The sequence below is a fragment of the Diabrotica undecimpunctata genome, chromosome 4 (assembly GCF_040954645.1).
Source record: "Diabrotica undecimpunctata isolate CICGRU chromosome 4, icDiaUnde3, whole genome shotgun sequence".
In the NCBI taxonomy this organism is placed as follows: domain Eukaryota; kingdom Metazoa; phylum Arthropoda; class Insecta; order Coleoptera; family Chrysomelidae; genus Diabrotica; species Diabrotica undecimpunctata.
Window position 1 is genome coordinate 9,809,642 of NC_092806.1, and position 15,583 is coordinate 9,825,224.

Genomic DNA, 15,583 nt, shown 5'->3' on the forward strand with positions numbered 1-15,583 from the left:
ATTGATAAAAACGAACCTAGCTACGTACTTACCAAGAAAAACTTCAGCGAACTGCATGGGTTTGACAAAAAATGCTACGTCCTCAAGAAAAAGATTTCTATTGAATACATAGCTTCCATGGAGCTTACTACTCTACTAACAAAGGTTCCACTAGCAGAAAACAAAAAAAGAACTTAGGAAGCATGTTAGGTTTCATTGATGAAGAAAGCAGAGATTTCTACTATGAAATACTCTGTGATGGCACTTAGACCTTTAGAAAATAAAACATACCAATGGACTTAGATCTCTTAGAAGTGAAACCTATCAATTGACTTAGATCTGTTTGAAAAAGTATATGGTTAACATGCGTTTTCTTTGTTTCGTTTTTGTAAAACTGTACAAAAATTACAAAACCATCTATTTACATTAACTTGTTTGATTAAAACCATTTTTGCAAATAAAATTTTACTCTGTTGTAAACTGTACAGTTTTTTACTTTTCCCAACAATTTTACTTTTGGCACTTAGATCTATTAGCTTTTTGCGTCTTCAATTATAGATGTATGCTACTATTGTTATATTGTTGTAAATGGAGACGGTACCCGAAGAATAAGAACAAGTATATTGGTTATAATCAATGGTTTTTATTCAAATTGTTGTTCATTTTAAACTGTGATACCAATGGGAGATCAAAGCTAACACGCATCCATTACCAACCGAAAAACGAATGTTAAACAACTAAAACTAGCCTAAAGACACGACGTAAACTTTGTACGATTATATCTGGACAAACAACAAATCTAGAAAAACATATATTCGCTAAAAGGAAACCATTGAAACCGCGTGTTACTTGCTGTATCTTCTAAATAAGTTTTTTCGATAAAGTATCGCTTAATTTGTATTTTTTTTTATAAAGAAACCGTGGTGGTTACGGCCCTGGGCGCGTCTTGGAATGCATCTTCTCCCCATATTACCAGTCACAGGCAGCAAGTTTCGGTTCTAGTCGGTCATTCAAGGTAGTAAGTTCACAGATTCCCTCTGGCAGGTTCCATCGCCACACCTGCACGAAACATTCGCCATCGTGCCGCGGCCGATCGACGACTTCGTCCCGATTCGTCTTTCACCTGCACATACACACAAGTGATAAACAAATCTAGTGGCCTACCTGTTTTCACGACGTTTGCGCGCTCCCCGAGAGTGTGGCTTTTCCGAGCTTGAATATTTTTGGTTACAAAGTTTTATCTCGCGATCAGATCTACCCGTATGCGCGTGTGTTGCTCCATGGATACTCTGAACATCCGCATATGTAAGTGCCCCTACTTGTTGCTTATTTTGACCTCGTAGTGATAACAGGTGTTTGCCGACATAACTATGTACATGTTTTTTTTCTGCTTTCGAGAGGAAAGTGCGCATTTTATACATAGTTTAGAGAACGGAAATGCAGTTTAGGTCTACTAACACCAGGAAAGCTATGACTTACTGTACAATTTACCGATACGGGCATTTTTAACAGCGGTTTATAGAATACCGAACGCTGTGTTGTAAAAACTTTAATCGGGAAAGTTAAAAACGATTTAATTTTAAGCTATAACTCTGGTATAAAATTATGGCATCCGTTTCATTATTCTTTTTAGTTTTAAAAATTAAACATATATTTTGAGGGTTTTTGTGATTGGTAATTCGTACGTGACACTATTATTTTGTTTGACCAATGTACGTGTATCAAAAATGAATAAATACTTGGGGGAATAAGGTTTCTCTCGGATCTGTGACAAATCCAGGTATTTGATTTTTTTTTAGTTATTATAGGCTTATATAAAGAAAACCTATACGTTTTCTGCAGAGATTTTATTTTTTAATTATTAACAATTTAGTGTAAAAATTGTCATTTTATCGACTTTTTGCTTACAATTTTAAAAAGCTTAATATTTGAGGTAAAATTACAAAACATGTTTTAATATAAAACAATTTTCAGATACCTGGATTTCTCACAGTCCCAAATAGGAACTGTTTTTTGCTTATTTCGATGTACAAAAAATCCAAGTTGCTGCTTTTATTGAAACTATTTTTATGCTATAAACATAATATTTCACAAATAAATTAAAAATCGGTACGCAAAATCACTCGTTTATATTTTTAAGGCTTTGTGTTGATACCACCAGGTACCAGGGTTGACGTACTTTGTCGGTACTTTGACGTTTTTTTGTTTTTTGGAGCTTAGATTTGATTTTTCACTATTTAATTGTTTAAATGACTGTTCTCCTAAACTATTCTTCTTCTTCAAGTGCCATCTTCGTTCCGAAGGTTGGCGATTATCAGGGCTATACGTATTTTCGAAACTGCTGACCGAAACAATTCGTTGCTGCTACAGCTATACCATTCCCGTAGATTCTTTAGCCAGGAGTTTCGTCTTCTTCCTATGGACCTTTTTCGTGCTATTTTCCCTTGCATAATTATTCGAAGCAGTTCATATCTTTCGCCTCTTGTAATGTGTCCCAAGTATTGCAGTTTTCGTTTTTTGATCGTAAATATGACTTCCTTTTCTTTATTCATTCTTCTCAAGACCTCGACATTTGTGACTCTCTCGGCCCATGATATTCTCAGGATTCTGCGATACATCCACAGTTCAAATGCCTCTAATTTTTTGGTATCAATCTTTTTCAACGTCCATGACTCCATTCCTTAGAACAGCACAGAAAGTACGTAACATCTCATCAGGCGAAGTTTCAGTTCAAGGCTCAAATCTCTTCCGCAGAACACTCTCCTCATTTTAGTGAATATGGATCTGGCTTTTTCTATTCTTATTTTGATTTCTGCCGAGCTATCGTTGACTTCATTTATAAAAGTGCCTAAATATTTGTATTTGCTAACTCGATCGATAATTTCATTGTGTAAATATAAATTTTGGACATTTTGTGTTGATTTCGATATTACCATAAATTTAGTTTTCTTTATGTTCAAAAATAGTCCATATTCTTCGCTGCAGTCTGCTATCTTATTCACCAATGTCTGTAGCTCTTCAAGTGTTTCTGCGATCAGAACGGTGTCGTCGGCAAATCTCAGATTGTTTAATCTAACACCATTTATTTTAATACCTACGAATTGCTCAGAGAGTGTTCTATTCATTACGTCTTCGGAATAGAGATTAAACAGGGTTGGTGACAGTATACACCCTTGTCTCACACCTCGCTTTATTTCAATTTCTTCAGTGGTATTATTCTCTACTCTCCCTACTGTTTTCTGATTGTAGTACATATTTGCTATTAGTCGGATGTCTCGTTTATCTAAATTCTTTTCTGTCAGGAGTCTGATTAGGTGATCATGCCGCACTTTATAAAAGGCCTTGTTGTAATCTATGAAACACATGAATACATCTTGATGTATGTCAAGACATCTTTGAGACATAACGTTCAGTGCAAACAACGCCACTCTTGTTCCAAGTCCATTTCGGAATCCAAACTGGGTATTATTGATGTCCATTTCCAGTTTTCTGTGTACTCTAGAGTGTATAATTTTCAGGAATATTTTCAGTACATGGCTCATCAGACTGATTGTACGGTAATCACTACATTGTTTGGCATTTATCTTTTTTGGTATAATAACAAAGGTGGATAAAAGCCAATCTTGTGGTATTTTTCCTGATGTATAAATGCTATTGAAAAGTTCAACTAAAATTTTAATCGAGTCTTTTTCTATTAGTTTAAGGATTTCCGTTGGTATTTCATCTGGACCTGGGGCTTTACCATTTTTCATTCTTTTTAGTGCGTACATTACTTCTTCTTCCGTTATTTCTGGACCTTCGTCTCCTTGTATGTTACTTAGCTAACCTAAACTATTAGAGATATGTATTTAATTTTTCCACAATGAAAAATTGTTCCTTTTGAAAAAATGAACAAAACGGCGTTTGATTAATTTTGATCCGATTGTTAGAATCGGAGTTATAACAAATTTTGTGAAAAACAATTGCAAATTAGACATTCGATGGGGCTTTTCCAAGTATAATTCAGCTTTAATACGCGCGATTAACTTCCAAAGCCCTCTCTTTTAAAGGTAATTGTTTCAGGTTTAAAACTAACTTTACAAAATTACTTTACCTTTATAAATAAAAAAGTTATCACAATTAAACATGAAAAATTTCGCTAAATGATTCGAACTAATTTGTTTATAAGGGATTTAAACAAAATTAGACTATAAACTTTAAAAATCTGTCTAATGGAACTTATAGAACAACCCCAAATGGATCTTGTAAGTTTTGGTAAATGTTTCTATGTTAATTTTTGACCAAGATATGGAAATTTTAATAACGCACTCTGAGAAGCTCGCAGTGAATAAAAACCAATACATACGTAAAATCCATGTAGATTCAGAGATGCATATTACTTTACCATAAAAATAAAACAGTAATATCAGTTTATAGTTAAAATTTTCGTTAAAAACTTGTGAATTAATTTGTTTATACGAGTTTTAAACAAAATTGCATCACAGATGTTGACAATTTGGTTAATGAACGACATAGAACAATTCAAAACGAACGTTTTTAGCTTTAGTAAATGTTTCTGTTAATTTTTTGCCGAGATATTGCAAATTGATTAACGCGCACCCGCATTCGCTGTCAGCTGACCGTCCGCCTCAGAGCGCGTTATTAAAAGTTCCATATCTTGGTCAAAAACCAACAGAAAAACATTTACCAAATCTGAAAATATTGCTTTTGATTGTTCTATATCTTCCATTAACCAGATTTTCAAAGTATATAGCTTAAATTTTTTTAAATTTCTTATAAACAAATTATTTCGCAACTTTTTAGTGAAATTTTTATGTTAAAATAGTTATAACTTTTTTATTAATAAATATACAGTAATTTTGCTAAGTTTATTTTAAAGCTGAAACAATTACCTTTAAAATGAGTGAGGTTTGAAATTTGTTATAATTCCGGTTCTAACAATCAGATCAAAGTTAATGAAACGCCATTTTGTTCATTTTTTCAAAAGGAACAATTTTCATTTTGGTAAAATTAAATATCTCTAATAGTTTAGGGGATGTCAAGGTACCCAGTGAACATAAAAGTGCATACTCAAACCCCCTGGCGCAAGACTAGGATGGATGAAGCAATAATTACTAAATTAACTTTTTTTACGTATAGCACTATATGGAAAATAAGCACTACATTGAAATACTTAATTTGATTAGTCATTTGAGACAAATTATTTTACAAAATTAATAATTTTTATAACCTACAAAGGCAATTTATTCAACGATATATATGATAATTTAAACTAATATATTAGTTATAGTCATTCTTTTGCCTTTATGCGGGACTCCGCCCCAAGGGGCTACGAGGACTCAGCCCCAAGTTTCGGTCTTGGGCCAAAGACATATTTTCTTTCTCCTAATATAACCATTAATTTCTAATATAGTACGTTTGAAAATAATTGATAGCACGAATTTTATTGCACGTGGGATAAAACTCAATATAACATCATAAAACAGTGACGGAGATTTTTTAATACAAAATATTCTGTATTGTTCTGAAAATGTTTAGGTTTTTATTTAAAACTTTTAAACATACCAATTTATTTAAATTCCTATTTTAAATTTTGTAGTTATTTTAATTAACAAATGATATAAGTACGTAATCTCTGCAGGTACAAAATATTTACAATTTTCAAAAAGGAGAGGGTCAATTTATAAGCTCTCAACTTTCTTAAAAAGGATTAAAATTTCCAAGTGGCAGAACGTATTTTGCAGATTGTGAATCATTTTAGTTAAGATTAACATATTGTGTTTGTAAAGTCCTGTGATTATATCATGCAGAATTGTTAATTCTATAATAAAAAGCGATATGAACACATTGCTAGACACTCCCGAATTGCAAATCGGTCAAAACTTGTCACACGGATATTAAGGGATCTAAAAGTTAAATTTCGGAAATTCCTTTAGGAAGGTGTTTCTAGTAATTAGTATATGTAGTTTTTTTTTACACAGCCGGTTATAACCATTCCGGTCCCACCAGACATTTATTATCTGCATCATAGGACACGACGGTTACCACCGTCCGCTTACTTATAACACAAAAACTTTTATTTTAATAAACCAAACATAAATAAAATTCAAGAAACAAAATACAAACAGTAAAATGCAAAAAATAAAATACAAAAAAATACATTTACACTTTTATATTTGCGTATGCCACAACTCAAAACATAGTCCTGGACACAATGGGGGATGTTCAGCACATGTTTTGCACCTGTAGCTGGTCTCTCTTCTAGTTCCATCTTTTCTGCACTGTTTGGACCCCAGAAAATACTTATTTCGGCTATAATTTTGTGGAAAAGGTATCGTTTCCTGAAAATACTGTACTGGTAAATTTTCAGGTTTACCAAGAAGAGCCCACGTTAATCTTTTTGAACACAAAAATGCATTCCAGACAGCTTTATCTAATAGATGAAATATTATCTTTTTATACCAGAAAATGGTTTTGCCTGGGGCATAAAAAGTATGAAATCATTTGATCACACCTGTCTATCCCAGAAGTATATTTGTTATAATGGAATATTTCGATGGGTTTTATTTTTTCTTGTTCTCTCTGTTTTTACATCTTATTAGTTTCAGGTGATGCAAAGTCGTAATCGCAAGCACTTCGCGGTTATCTCTCCACTTTGAAATGCACACTTTTCCTTGTCTTTTCCATACATGCTCTCCTTTTCTTAATTTTACTTTAGTTACTAGAGTAGGATTTCCTAACCTGTCTCTTTGAAGAGTACCCGTTATGTGAGTCTTATGTCGAGCAACAATCGTTATAAGCGCCCCACGTTCTCCACGATAGTGACGTAGCCGGCTTGTGCGCTTCACCACTGGGTAATGAATTCTAATATACCATTTGCACCCATAACCGCTACGATCCAAATCACCCAAAAGGCTAGTGGTTCGCTTTAGGAGGAGGGGTCCGAATTTGGGCACTTTCCTCTAATTTTGGACCCTTTCCTGTGGCAGCATTTAAACGAGTAGAATATCCTTCTAGAAAGGCTTGTCGAGACTTTTTTATCTACCCATACTTTTGAAACGGTATGATTTTCGTTTAGCCAGGTTTCCTTCTAATCTAAATCTTTTTATCATTCTCAAATATTGCCTTTGCCAACAAACAATCTCTTCTGTATCGTTCAATATAGGTTTTTTCTTTGACTTTCATAGAAAAAACCGTTTTCTTTAAGTAACTTCCATAACTTATCTCGGCAAAAGTGAGGACAATTATTCTCAAGAGGACTCAATTTCTTAGAGTCCTCTCTCCAGTTGCTTTGTACTCACCAAAATTTTAATTGAAAATACGTTTATTTTAATGTTTCGATAAACAATCAAATATAGTAGATGATTTCTTAAAGTACCTATATATTTTATTAGTACACCTCGTACAAACTTTAATTCTACAATTCAAAAATACGTTTTTAGCCCAATTACTCTCATACTAACAATCCACCATTCATAACCTTTCTTTTCCTTTTTTTTTTCTTAAGAAACAGATGTAGGTCCGACAGTACTACCTGTGGTGTGGTGTGTTAGTTGTGGTGGTACCTCTCTCCGTCTCAGCTCAGCGGCAATTGGCTCCACGTCCACGAGCACTCGAAGATCATTGCGATGGAATGTGGAATGAAAAGTTGTCAATATTTATGTGAGGTTGTGGGAATGTATTAAGCATAAAATGAATGTGATGAAATTATATTTATATATTCTACTGGGTGTAGCTAAATAATCTTCTGGTGGAAAAGAGAGTTATGGCATTCTTTCTGCACGGAATGTTTACGTTTTTGTATTCGTACTGCGTAGTTGTACTGGTTTAGTGTGCTTTCGGAAGATTATTTGCTATATTTCTTTTGTTTTCTAAGATTTTTATGACTAAAAACTTCAATAAATAAATATTTATTATAAGATGGTATAGGGTACAGGACGAAGAACTTTGGTAGACATGACAACAACAACAACAACAAACATACAACGTTGTTTGTTTTTAAATAAACTTTTGGCTTGTGTGTAATTGGACTGAATCATATAATTTTTTAAGATCGTTTTACATTTTCTACCATATTAACATATTTCGGATCTCACCAAATTGGTCTAAGTGAAATGGAAGTAAAAACTCTTTTAACAGGAATAGACCAATACACTGCACAAGAAATAATCTCGAAAAATGTTGCGGCATTATTTGTATTATTTTCAGTAAGTAACTAAGTAACGTCTCCTTCCAACATTTTTTGAAATAGTTCCCAGTCTCCTCGTGTGCCATTCCATTTAGTAGAGGGATTTACTGCAAGAGATGAGGGGTTAATTTGGATGTCGATAGATTTTGAGTAATGGTCTATCCTATTGTGTCATCTTAAGACTGTTCACTGAGTGGTTTCCACTGGAGATAGTTCTCAGTGGCAGTAAATCTTTATTTGTAACCGTTGACGACTAACTTCATTAGAAGTCATTGTTATGATTCTTTCTAATTCTACACAGGTTCAAAGAGTTCGTTGACATTGCGAATACCTGTCCAGTCGGAAATGTAGCTATGATGTTTGTTTTCTACTAACTCCACATCCTCCTTCTATAAAGATATTTTTAGGAAAGATATTCTTAGGAATATATAGGACTAAAATAGCTATGAATATTTTTGAAGTAATTTGTCCTTTGCCACCTTATTTATAAATTTGTAAAAGCTGATTCACCTCTTAAGAAGCGGTTTCTAGTTTTTCTCTTATTACATCTCTTACGTTCTGACGAACTACGGGGCCTTTTAGAGTGTCATAATCCAAGTTTTGTTTAGCTTTACTTTTGATGAGTTTCTTTAGTTTGAGTTCTATCTGGCCCACTAATGGGTTGTGGTCCGATGAGACGTATGCTCCTGGGATGGTCTTCACCGAAGTCAAGCTGTTCTTGAATCTTTTGTTAATGAGAATAAAGTTTATCTGGTTTCTGATGATATTGTTGGCTGCATCTGCAGGTGATTTCCACGTATAAAATCGTCTCGGGGGAAGTCTAAACCAGGTGTTAACAATGGTAAAATCTTCTTCCCGATAAAATTGGATAAGTCGGTCTCCCCTTTCGTTATTCTCGCCTAAGACGTGTTGTCCGACGATGTCTTCTATTCTGTTTTTGCCAACATTGGCATTGAAATCACCCATGACGATGGTAAGCCGATCTTCTTGGTATATTTTAGTGCTTTTTGTACAAGTGCGTAAAACTATCCTCTTCTGGCTTTTCTGATGTAGGAGCGTAAATTTGAATGATGTTTGTAGTAACGGGTCTCCTTTGCAGCTTTATTAGGATGACTCTATCAGAGAGAAGTATCACAGCCCCAGCGACCTTTTTGTTCAGAATCACCGCTACGCCATTCCAGTGATGTGGTTTATCATGATGTAGAACACCACTCGGAATTTTATTATTGTATGATCATCGGCAATCCATACTGTTTTATTAGTTTCTCCAGGATATTAAATTCATGCAGGTTAAAATCATTATTAAAAAAGAAGAATGAATTAATTATCCACAAGGAAAATGAAATTCTTGTAGTTGTCTGTATACCATGAATCATAAAAATTTCTATTTAATAAAACCCTTTATAAAAGGTTATAATACCCTTTCGGGTTATATCAGATTAATAGTCTATCACCAGTGCAGTTAATTAAGTTATTAGTCCAAAAACGTTATGTGATATAACCCGAAAAAAAAAATATTTTTAGAATATAACCTTTTACAAAGGATTTTTTTAAATTAATTATATATCAACTCGGCAAAATTTAGCTATTTTGACTAAATCCCTAGGCACAGAATAAATAACAATCAGAATGCCCACTACCAGATGCCGCTTTTGAAGTTTGTCAGCACGCGATCGCCATATTTTAAACGGAAACATAGACTCGAATTGAGAAATTTGTGACAAGCTACGACAGAACTGTAATTTAAATTTTTAGAGATTAACAATTTAGTACATTTGAAATAATTTAATCTATTCTTCAACTAAAAGTACGAATAAAATATTGCATATTATGTCTATAGTTGCCGTAAATAAATTAAAGCTGGTTAATTTTTCTATGCACACAAGATAAAATGTCACTGAACAGCACTGGTTCCGACTAAAACATGGCTGATTCCGTCTACGCGAACGAGATGCGCGTACTTATTTTTTTTTTCAAGCAGAGTGGGCATTCTGATTGTTTATTATTCTGTGCCCTAGGTACTAAGACCCGTTACATGAATATTAGAAATAAAATTTATGTTAATGTTAACTGAATTGTAATATTGTTTTGGTATTTATAATAGTTGCGGATTTTCATGTTGCAACATTTCAAATTGCAAAAGAGTATTGAAATTTTGTGCTTGGCAACACTGGTTCACAGTAGTAGTGATTTCGGTTGTCAACTGTCACTTGTAATGTTATTTAATAGGGCTTTTCATCAGCCGCCATGTTTTTCGTACAAACAGTAAAGAAATAAAGGCTTTAGAAAATTTATATGATAATATGTATTGTCTTTAAATAATTTAAAGCGATGTATATTCTACAGACTTCATAACATCTCTTTGTTATTCCTTTTCGTACAGGTGTCATAATAATAATCGATTTAAAAAAATTAATGGCTAATTGAGGTACTTTTTCCATTATTTTCTCTGGTATTTCTTATCTTAATAATTGTGTTCACATGTACTTTATAGTAATATAAGCAATGAATATAGAAGCATATATGCTATATTCATTGCTTATATTACTCATCTAACCTAACATATTTGTTTACAAAAGTCTGTTCGAAAAAAATGGCTGACACTATCTTTTGATGAAGAGTCCTATAATGTATCAAATGTTTAGTTTTAAGAATAGTATATACCCGACTCTACATGAATACTTAATGAAGTCCGAGCCCGAGCCGAAGCACAATTGCCAAATCTGCTCACAAGTGTATTTGCTATGAAACACATCCTGACATCCTAAGTCAAATATCAAAGACGTTCTAAACTCACCCGATCAAGTCTTTAACCTAATTGGTTTCTTGAAAGACATTCAGTTGTTCAACAGAATATGACCCCTTGTTTTCCATGTACTTTACCTTTAACTTATAACTTAGTGATAAAACTGTTGTATTATTTAGTCATAGGTTCTAAGCTTATAGATTAAGTGTAGCAATTAGTAACATGTGCTTTTTGTAATTATTGTTCACAATATTGTTTGTGTCAATGGTCTTTGCAGTCGAGACACATTAATTTAAATAAAAAAAATTCTTACTGTAGAATAAAGTATTTCAATAATTCACGGCGAACTCTTAATTGCTATAACTGGGGAACAAATTCTAACATTTCATTCCTACACAAAAAGGCTAAAAATAGCAAGGAATCTCTGTTTTTTCACAAGGCACTCTTACTGCCTTTATAAAAAATAGTTAGTTTAATATAAATACTTAAACACATCTTACTAATAAAAAAAAAAACTTCTAATTTTCGGCTTTTTTGTATATATCGTCGGTCAACGTAGGATTTTCTCCGTATAAATAAATATTAATAAATACTACATTTAAATAAAAAGTATGTTTTGAGGTGGAATAATTCAGCCGCAACCAGACCCACCTTGTGAGCGTAGAAAATTTGTTTACATCATTTCGTTAATTAGTTGTGGCTAATTGTATTTTCACAATAATTTAGTATTTTTAATGACCCGCGTTTAATGCCATGCAGATAAATATAATATGTGTGTGTGTATTTCGTAGAATTCAGGAAATTACTGAAGAATTTTTAAATATTAATGCAACGTTTTATTATGAATGGGTGCTTTTAATTTTAACATTTGTATATAATTACTCAATATGTGGTTGGTTATTCCTGCAATCAATTGCATTAAAATAAACATTATATGGTTTTATAATTGTTTTATGAATAAATCTTAAAGCAATAATGACAAACGCAAAGAACTAGAAACTTTTCTGATTGAAATATCGAAGCTATACAAAATATATATTCTCTATATTCCTGTATCGCTCCTGTATATTGGGAGTCTTGACGAATATCAAAGTGGCTTTAGAACTAGTCGATCAAGAACAGACCACATTTTTCTGCTAAGAAAAATACTAGGAAAATAAATGAATTTAATGGTGATACCTACCACCTTTTTCATTTATTTTAAGAAATAGGACTTTCAAATAATGATTTTTTATATATCTGCATGTTTTGCTCTACTACTAATAATAAAAATTAGTTAGAATTTCACTGTCATTGTATTAAAATCACTTTTCCATTGGAGTCATCTTTGATTTACATTCCTTCATAATAAAATGATCCAAAAGTTTTTCATAAATTTTTCTTGATCAATTTGAGTAGTGTCTTCTGTCCTAGAAATGTTCAATAAATTTTTTTAACTTGCTTTAAATCTTTCGCCTAATAATTATCTTGTTATATTTTTATAATACTCTTGACATCATTATCTTCACTTCATTCATTAATATCCAAAACTTTTTGTTATGAAGTAAGTAGACACCCATCATATATAGATCTTTTAAAATTATTTTGAGTAGCAAATTCATTGAAGGTATCATTCCATGCCTTTGACGATTATTTTAAGCCATATGAAACTCTATTTTTTAATACTTTTGAGTTTTTTGTGCATGGATGAAATTATCAAAAGTTTAACAAAGGAAGAAGATACAGAATGGGAAACAAAGAAATAAAAATACTCTGTTATGCAGACGACGCAATATTGATAGCCCAAGATGAAGATAGTCTGCAAAGACTGGTCCACAGATTTAACATAAGAGCAAAAGAATTTAATATGACAATCTCATCTCAGAAAATGAACAAGTAGAATTGCTTATAAAGAGGAAGAAAAAAAAGACTTTTTTTGTTTGAAATCCGTCTGGTGCCTAAATAAAGACGTCATTCTCCAGTTATCCATTTAAAAATGCAGTTAGAATATCCATTTGTCTGATTTTTTAATCGTTTTGTAATGCTATTGATAAAAATAGCTTAATTGTTGATGTTCTGGCTATTGGTGAGTAATTTGGTTCAAATTCAGTCTCCTCCTTAATTTGAAAACCTCAGGCTACTATTCTGGCTTTTTTAGTTCCATCTTCCTGTGTAATAAAAACCATTATGTTTGAATAGCTTTTTTGTGTTTAGGTAATTCTATTTCTGTCCATGTATTTATTTTTTTATGCGACTGTTAGATGTAAAGGATAATTTTCTTCTGTTGATATTAAACAAAAGGCTGTGTAAATTTCGTATACACTTAAATATTTGTGTGTTTTAATTTTCTTCATATTTTTATCGTTTTTTGGCATGCATTCTTTATTATTTTCATAACTTATATTCTCTGCTTCATCTTTATTAGCTTGCTGACACATGCTTTCTAAAATTAAACTGAAAAATTTCGTCTGGCGCCTGTATGACATCTACTGGTATTATACTATCATAAAGAAATAGTATGCCACAATTAATGCTAATAAATCCTCTATAAATCCTTTTGTCCTAAGATAAAGCATAATAAAATAGTTTCTGAAACAAGTTTTGATTTCATATGTTTATAAATATGTAGTATATTATGTATTTCTTATTTCAATTAACCGTATAATAATGTCAGACGCCGCTTTCCAGCCACATGCTGTTACCCGCATCAGCATACGTCGATAGAAATTCGAAAAAGTATGACAAATAATCAAATCGAATACTTTTACTCCAAAATTAACAGTTGGAGATAATAAATACTGAATCGTCAGTGCCATGTCACTATTACAAATTATTTACAAAGTTTTTAATCTTAGAATAAATGTTTAATCCGAAAAATTCTGTTTTGTAAATGTACAACAAACAACTGGCACTTCACAAATGCTAATTTTGTTCTATTTTTATGAATATTTAAATAAAACGTCAGATGATTTAACAAAAAATTGTCAGAAAGTAAATTTTTTGGTTTGCTAATGGTTGAAACGAGAATTTTAATAGATGGTGAATCTTCAGGATGACCCTGTTTGAAGAAAAGCAAAGAAAGTAACTCTTAAACAACAAAAAACCTAGATAACTATTTATTTAATAAGGTTTCAGAACTATTTTCTTGTGGCATGTCTAAATAAAAAATTATGTTTATATGGGATTAAGCCACGTATTGAAAATTACATTTTTAATTAAAAATCTGACGTTTCGATTTCCATTCTGGAAATCGTTTAAAAAAAAAAAACGTTTGAAAAACATTTTTTCGTGTTGCTTGCCACCTAATTTGTAGTTATAAAATTTAAATCCTTAATTTCCTAGGATTTTCGAGTTGTAATTTGCTAGTCCAAATAAATAAGAATTTTCTCGTGACACTGACCCTGCCAGACAAACAACAGTTGTTTTGAGTAGTGTGGGCCTATAACAAGAACGTATTGTTTCCTGCAGTCGATATTTTGGACGTAGTTATTAACCCATAAAGGTAAAAAAACGGTAAATTTTCGATTTTTTCGTCTATCAGCAAAAGTTGAAGGATTTGAAACAAATTTGAGAGCCAGAAAATTATAACCAATATAAAAACCTTCAAAATGGCGTTTTCTAAATGTTTCTATCTTTACTTGTGCTTAGAAAAATGTAAAATAAATCAGAAATTTTGATTTTTTATAAATGTTAATAACTTTTTAAAAAAATAACTTAGAACCTTCATATTACGTGGAATGTTGGGAGTTGTGGCGCTTAAAATATGATCAAAATTTCAAACCGATCGGTCAAATAGTTTAAAAGTTATTCTATTGGTTTTTTCCCAAATTAAATGCTTTTGCAACAATAAAGTCAGAAAATCATGATGTAACAGTAATTCTATGGATAGCTTATGAAGGAAGAAGATTTATTCTGTCAATATTATTAAAAAAAAAAATGACGAAATGCAATTTTGAATATTGCAAAATCATTTTGCAAAATCATGTCTATTTTTTTGCTTATAAACAATTAGAATAACTTTGTATCCATTGCCTGCATTAAATTTTTTTTACAGGGTAAGCCACAAAATCTTTGGATTCTTGTAAAAATAACATATAGTTTTGCTAAGATTTGATAAAAATTCTTTACAGTTATGTAAAAGTACTATTGCGCAGTCCAAAAATATGGAGAGATCCATATTTTTGGACTACCAAAGAGTGACAGCTACATTTATAGATTCCAAAATTTAATTTTGTAAAATAGCTAGGAAGACAAATTCAAACTGTTCCGTTTTACTTTATAAATTATTAGCTTTCATTCTCTGCTCACGATCTGTGGTAGTTCTTATCTACTTAAAATAAAAACCTGGTCCGACTCTAATTTACTCTCTTTTAACGTGGATAAGACAGTAGTATTATCCTATAAAGGAGCTTTTTAACTCTTGGTTCTTAATAACAGCCATATCAGTATCGTTGATTCTGTAAAATTTTCTTGGTATTTTTATAGACAGCAACCTTAAATGATCCCCATTTGCTATGCGGACGACACAATACTACTCTCTCAAAGTGAAGATGATTTACAACGTAATCCACACCAATTTAATATAACCGCCAGAAAATTTAACATGTTAATTTCCCCAAAAAAGACAAAATGCATTGTTACAACAGCAAATTTACTAAGATATAAATTGGAGCTGGAAGGTCAGATAATAG

At 31.9% G+C, this 15,583-nt stretch overlaps 1 protein-coding gene across 2 annotated transcripts in view; it reads left to right on the forward strand.

Moving 5' to 3' along the window:
- The first annotated feature begins 986 nt into the window (after window positions 1-986).
- LOC140439145 (uncharacterized) overlaps window positions 987-15,583 on the forward strand; it is a 103,307-nt gene continuing 88,710 nt past the window's right edge. The window contains exon 1 of one of the 2 annotated variants that reach the window (XM_072528863.1): window positions 987-1,284. The gene's annotated coding sequence lies outside the window, so the exon portion shown is untranslated. Of the gene's footprint in view, window positions 1,285-1,393; window positions 1,760-15,583 lie in introns of those variants that run through there. The other variant, XM_072528864.1, reaches the window with a different exon arrangement.